The sequence below is a fragment of the Hordeum vulgare genome, chromosome 2H (genome assembly GCF_904849725.1).
Source record: "Hordeum vulgare subsp. vulgare chromosome 2H, MorexV3_pseudomolecules_assembly, whole genome shotgun sequence".
In the NCBI taxonomy this organism is placed as follows: Eukaryota; Viridiplantae; Streptophyta; class Magnoliopsida; order Poales; family Poaceae; genus Hordeum; species Hordeum vulgare.
Window position 1 is genome coordinate 287,034,387 of NC_058519.1, and position 7,336 is coordinate 287,041,722.

The following is a 7,336-nucleotide window of genomic DNA, read 5'->3' on the forward strand; positions in this document are numbered from 1 at the left end:
ACTTGAGGAGGTGCTTCTCATTTTCTCCACATGAGCATCCCATATCTTGGTTCTAAATGAAGCTTTGGCACACTAGAGAGGCTCTGGAAAGAATTGGGGGCATTAGCTTATGAAGAAGTATGGGAAGAGAGGTGAAATAGTGCTTCCAAGGGTAAAAATGAGAGAAAGTTATAAAGGTTCCTTCCCCAACAATTGACTAGTGGCCATGGAGATGTTACTGGAGGCGAAATGTAACTATGTGAGGCTGTGGTAGAAAGTTGAGCTCAAGTATAAAAGTGGAAGGGGTCAAAGAAGCCAATTTAGTGAGTAGACACAAGGTGTTTGATGTGTGGTTAGGCTACCAGATGGATTCCAATGGCTATGAAACTTAACAGGATCAAATAATAGATGAAAATAGGCTTGCACACCAAATTTGGGATTTGCTGGAGAAGTTTTCCAATGTACACTTGGAAAACCCCTAAATTGGGTAGAAATGGGTTTCTGCTTACAACCCTATTCAAATAAATTCCCACAAATCCAATATTTGGTGTAGGGGCATTATTTGAGCATTAAAGCATGCACAAAAAGTTTGAGGTCAATTGGAGAAACTTTATAATGTAAAGTTTACCAAAGTCAGAAATCAACAAAGAAGGTTTGGAGGGTCTTAGGACAAGTTCTTCTATTCTCCTTGATGTACCACTTGGTGTGGATGCCTTATTGGAGTTTTAGAACATGTCCACCAAATTTGAGCACAATTGGAGATACTTCACAATGTAGAGTTGCTCAAATTTGATTCTGGACAGATAACACGTAGTACAAGTCACTAGGCCTAACACAGTCCGCCTTGAGACCATAGATAGCACTCCGATGCTGAACTCGAGGAATATCGAGCATCTTCGCAAATTCTACGTTTGAGGAGCGGTTGCCGGGCTGCCCGGTGACCCCTTTTGTACAAGTTTGTCCGACAAGGTTTGTAATCCTTTGTACAAAGCCGTGCGAGGACCCTGTGCATAGTAAATAAAGCTAAGTCTTCTACAACTCCTTGTGAAAGCACAGATTTATTTTTTATGTATCATACATGTGATGTTGTGATCACTTTCTGACCAGCTTATGGCAATCGCGGAACCGCGAAGGTTCCTATCCTCATGTAGTTTCTTTACTTCCTTTTTTCCAAAAGAAGAAGGGCTCCTCATGTCCATATCTTACCGGGGGGGTGAGTGATGTCATTGACACTTGCGGTTGCGTTCAAGGACGATCGCCATGCGACAAGGGATATAGTGGAGAGAAAGCTAAGTCGAAGTTTTTTCCTTAGTTGAGAGCTGTTTTTCCCCTTGAGACGATCCCGCTTGTATGAAAAAAACCTGTGTGCGAGCAACCCTTGTCGAATCGGTCTATGCTCCTTGGTGTGTCGAGTCTGCTCAACAACCCGAGAAATTGCGTCAAGGACGTCAAGGTGGTCTTGTAAACAACCGTGTTGTCGATAAGATGGAAAGACCCTTTCCTAAAGTGCTCCCGACAAGAATACACGCGTCGGTAAGCGTTTCCAATAAGCATAGGAATGAAAACATACAAGTGCGAGTTCATGCATGAGGGAGAATGGCCTCCCGATAGACATAATAACGCTTAAAGACTTAGCGGATGGTACACTACAATTTTCTTCGCATATTTTGCAGGATTACATAAGGTACTATTTAAATAAAAAGGAGATATCCCACTATGATGTGGCGATTTATCCTGAAATGAGGCCTCACGGATGGAGCTCCATGTACGGACCAGCCAAGCCAAGGCGCAACGCTGTCTTATGAATACCGCCATAACACCGTCGCTCCTAATCGGAGTCATAGCCATCGAGCTTGACGTTGCGGACATGTCGATGTCGTTTCTCTTACTAGAGGTGTCCAGATCGATACCGTTCGGCTATTTCGCACAGTACTCCAGCCGGCTCTCGGAGCACCCGAAAATTTCACAGAGAATGTGGCATCTCCATCAAACTTAAACTACAGAAGATGCCACAAACCCGAACCGTGGGAGCTGGCAAACAACTTCCACCCCGCGTCAAGAACATGGCCCTTCCAGGGGAGAGGTTGATTTCCATCAAGGTGGATCCGTTCCAGCAACCATCCGGCCGGAGCCACACAAGAGGGCGTCCTTCCCACCTTGGCCCTAGCGACGGTGTCGGGGAGTCATAGCCCACTGCGAGGACGCGAGTGCAGTGCCACCACAGACTCATGTAGTGCTCCCATGCAAGGGGCTCCGCCCGGGCTGACGGTAAAGGAGCGTCGCTCGGACCTCTAGCCGCCTTCTCCATATCCTCGTGCTCCCCCTAGGGAATGGGAGGATGAATATCGGGTTTCATTGACCAGTGCTAGCGCTAATACGACCCTGCACACCTCTGTGAGGCCCAGCTCCGGTCCTGCCTACTGGCCCAGAACCACACAGCTTCAAGGCCCATACCCTGCACCGTGCCAACGTGCCACAACGACCTCGGCCAAGACCATGGGTGAGCTGCCCCCGTGCCCTAAGCGTTGTTTAGATATCTCTTCACTAACCTATTCAGGCCCTACTCCATGAAATTCGGCCCATGCCTTTTTTTCCCGACTCGTAATTTTCCTAATTAACTACTGTATTAATAATTACATAAAAATGCCATTGTTTTAAGTTGCTAATAATAATATAACTGTGCATCACATGAAAATGTTCTATATATGTAAAATGATTAGAATTTCATGTTGTTTCACAATTTCTTGCTTTCGTGCATGTTAAAAATGTTTAAATTTGTTGTTTGATTAAATTTGCATTTGTTCCATGTTAAAAAGTTTATTTCATAGTTAAATAACCGTATTTCCTATGCTTGTGGTTCCATCATGTAATTTGTTCTCTATGATGTGCTTTATCATGTCATGCGATTGGTTTTCATCTAAAACGTCTACATAATGGTTCATTTGTTACACTTAAGTAGCTATCAAGTGAAATACATTTTTCTATTAACGGTAAGTTCCATTTTGCGAGCATCATACTAAGGAATCCATGCCTCTTTTCAACTTGTGCCAATGGACTAATTTGTGGTATCCCATGTCTACTTGCTTGTAGTATGTTTGTCATGCCATGGAGTCCATGTATAGCTATATTTTGATCAGGTGAACATGCTTACTCAGTGTTGTTGTTTTGAGATGTCAAAATAATTCTAAGTCTCAAACTGCTATTTTTGTTGTTTTTTTACCATGTGAATTGCCTTTGATCTACAACGCTTTTGGTGTTGCCCCCAAGGAGTGTTTTGGTAAGCATGTTATGACCTATCTTAATGTGCTATTAGTTTGCATATATAGGATTTGCATCATAGATATTCCTACTGTTAAACATGTCAATTTGTTAAAAACTGGTGCTCTTGGACCCTGTTATTTTCACTAAGTCTCAGAATCTATTTTCTTCAAATTGCCATGTTGTATTGATGCTAGCCATGTCTATGTGCATATTTTGATGATGATCGTGTGGATTTATTTATAGTGCATCATGTCCACTACAATGCTGTATATTTTCATGCCATGATAAGTCATATAGCATATGTTTTCCTACTTCCAATATGCCTTCATGATAATACTGCTCTGTTAAAACTTGTTATTTTCACGCAGTCTTAAACTATGTTCAAGTTGCAATCTTGTGAGCTCATTTCATATGTACCCATGCTTCTAAACAATTTTCTCATGTGAGATGAATTATTGTGCATAATGTAAACTACCGTGCCATGTCTTGTTTCACCATTTTAGATTCATGTAGCTTGTTGTTTTGATGTGTGCAAAATGCAACGTTGCTGTTTTGAACAGATTATAGCTAGAAATTGAGTTGATAGTAATTGTTGAATAGTTGCTCCGTTTTGAACAAGTCATCTATGAGAATTGGATAGAATTTTATTTGGCTTCCTAATATCATGTTGCATCCTTGTTTTAAAATGTTTGTGGGTGTTGTTTTCATGAATTTTGCATTCATGGCATACTATCCTGTGTTGGCCATATCTTTTGGACCGTAGCCCCGTTTTGAATGATCTATATATGTAAATCGCCTAGAATGACGTGTATATCACATGGTGGATTTTTTTTCTGTTTAACAAATGTAAAATATGGTTAGTTCAGATCTAGACTAATTTTCAAATTAACATATGGGGTCGTTTCGGAAATACTATGTTAGAATCGGGGCTCCGCAGACCCAGAATGGTTCGAACACTCGGGTGTGCTCGCTCTCCTACCCTTTTCTGGCACTCAACCTTACCGGGACTCTGCTCTGGCTCGAGCTAAGAAAGATGAATAGAACCATTGCACAATTTACCTAGTTTTAGACCAACTTGCGGTGTAAAACCCTACTCCTACTTGTTTGGATTGCTTGAGGTGGAAGACAAGTACAAGGGGGGGGGGTCTTGCCCTAATGGAGTTGGTGAATCCCCCGCCGCTACGGCGGCCAAATCTCTCTCTTATGCAAGCCTTGGTCCTCTTCCCCCCAAAAACACACTTGACAGGAAGGGTTGCCACAACGGCCATTTTTAAAGAGGGTAGGACTACAGCCTACCCTGACAAACGTGGTCTTCTCCTCCTAAAGCTCTTCGTCATCATGTGCTGGTGGGCTCGCGGGCCACCTCCGTTGGGTCGAACCCCCAGTCTCGGTCCTCTTGCGCCTAGTAGGAAACCTTTGGGGGCTTCTTTGGGAGCAAGCGGGCTGGCTTTGTTCCCGCAACACCAAAGATGAAAGCCTCTCTGTTCGTGCTTGCTGGCACCGTCCCTACGTCGCATGTGCGGATTGCATCGCCATATGAGGGGGCAGGGTCGTGCGACCCCACCTGGTTTCCCTCGACTAGTATGTCCCGTGAGGGCCTTAGAGGCGACCTCGGGTTGCACCCTGGCGACGTGTTTCTCCATGCGGTCCTTGGCGTCGATTTCCTGGCGCCTGCCTTGAAAGGTGAGGGACCTTGTGAGGGTCTTGCTTGTTGGGCCTGCTCCCGAGACGAATCAGGCATGCATAGCGAATTGCGCGTGGGGCCGCAGGTCGACGGGCCTAGGTACCCCCGGTCCCAGGGGCCCAACAGTAGCCCCGGGGCCCGCATTGTGTACGACTCCGCCCGATGGGGGGCGAAGGAACGCGGGCCCCAACCGCATGTAGTCCAAGATCGACACGTGGTGCCCGATAGGTCATGGGACTCTTCTTCTTCCTGAACGCCTTGGGGACCACCCCGAGTGAGTTGACGTAAAGCCTAGGCGTTGGCCATCATTGCTCTTCCTATATTAGCAACGCCCTCTTGCGCCTCGGCTCCCTCCAGTCCCGCGTTATGCGCACTATGACCCATTAAGGGTTAAACGAGGCGATGCGAGACATAACCATCGGTGGGTCGGGTACGACACGTGGCGCTCGATGGAGCGCACGCCGCCCTAACTCCCCATGAAGCATTAGGGACTGCGGTTGTACCTATAAAGATGCCACACCCGAGGGGCGGAGCCTCCATCACACAACTTCTCCCCTTTGTGTCCTTCCCGAGTTGCTATTTCATCCTTGCGAGAACACTGCCTTCTTCCCCCTTCACCTTTCCATGGCGGCTAGGAGGAGAGTTGCGAGCGCTGTAGTGCGGGTGGGGTCTTCAGCGCCGCCATTATCCCCCGAGGGCAACGGGTGCATCCCTCGAGACCGTTTCCGATACACTCTTTAGGGCACCCATGCCCAAGAGGTGTAGGGACACCTTGGTGGGGGCGCCCTATCGCACACCACCTACCGGTGAGGCCTCTTCCTCCGTGCTTGGCTTGACGTGGCCTGGAGGATCCATGGCCCCCTTTGGGGCAGCTATTGAGCCATGGGTGCATGCGGCTTATGCCACTGCGCTCATCACCCAAAGCGTCGGGCATGAGGTGGATCTGTCCCACAGGGAGGAAGCCGTAATCGATCGGGAGGTAGACGTGGCCCTCCGTGAGTGGGAGGCTGCTCGGACCGCCTTCGATCAGGAGGCGGAGTGCGAACACCTCGAGATTTTGGAAGGTCGTGTCCTTTGCCGATGAGGCCGCCGTCACGACGTCGTGTTGGGAAGCCCATGCTGAAGAGGACGTGGGGACCGCTCGAGAGCGGGAGGCATCCCGAAACGAGCATCGTGAAGAACTCACCCAAACGGAGGCCCGTCCCTAGCTCAGATGCGATGTGCTCGAGGAGGAGGTGAGCACGCGCAGGGCCTAGTTGTAGGGTACCCAAGCCGCCCTCCAGGCCACCCTAATAAGTGAGGGGGAGGTCAAGAAGGAGTTCAAGTTGATTCAGGCCCAAGTTTGTGAAGCCTTCGATGCCGTGCAGGCAGCCAGGGACGACGAGGTGCACCCATGGCATATGGAGGCATAGAGCACCAAGCAGTTCCTCGAGCTTTCCCATTGCGCGTGCGATGCGCTCTGTCGCTTTGTCAGGGACGCACCTGCACTTCCACGTGTGCACGACAACGGAGGCTTCCTTGACTTCTTCCTCAAGGTGGTGGAGGCGTTGCAGTCGGGCGTCTCCAAGGTGGACGAAGATATCAAGTCCAGCGCGCGTGATCTCCTCGATAGCGCTGACACGCATCTTCTCCAATCTACGCCAGCGCAACCCCACCTTCGACCTCTCCCGTGCGATGGATCCGGTGCCGACGGAGCTCCGAAGCCCCCTCTGGGACAAGGTTCATGAGCACGTGGAGTCCTTGGTCGGGTTGTTCGTTCATGCGGCTTCCTCCGAGGGGAGCGGCAGCCTTGGCGTTGAGGCCTCTAGGAGCCATGATGAGGATGGTATTGGGGAGGGCCTAGGAAAAGAAGCCAAATATCTGAAACTTTTATGTACTTAAATGTATGTGTCAATAATTTGTGGGATAGGGAATGTCAGTAGTTACAAAATGAGCAAAAGAACGCAAAAATGGGATAGGGAATGGCCAAAACGATGAAAAGGCTGATGCTGAAATTTCGTGCAATGTTTCTGGTTAAGCCGGAAGTTCCGGGCTCCAGAAGTTCTAGGGGATGTTGAATGTTCCGGGGGTCGCAGGTGAAGTTTGGGGGTGGCTGAGATTTTTGGTGGTAAATCTTTGTTTAGCTTGGAAGTTCCGCTGGTAGCACAAAAGTTCCGTGGGTCATGGAAGTACTTTCGAAACGAACCCTGATTTTCAGATCTAATAATGGGGGAGGGAAAATTTGATTTCCAGGGCGAAGTTGAAGGGATTGAACAAAACAAAATAGGCTAGGAACGCCAAGGAGGTAGATACACTTGCCAAACACTAAATCGGCGGAAAGAAATCAACAAAAACTCACTACAAACATCAAAATGCAAGAAATTGTTTTTCTTGGAACCTTTCAAAATTGGGGAAAAATGCGAACTAGTGGCT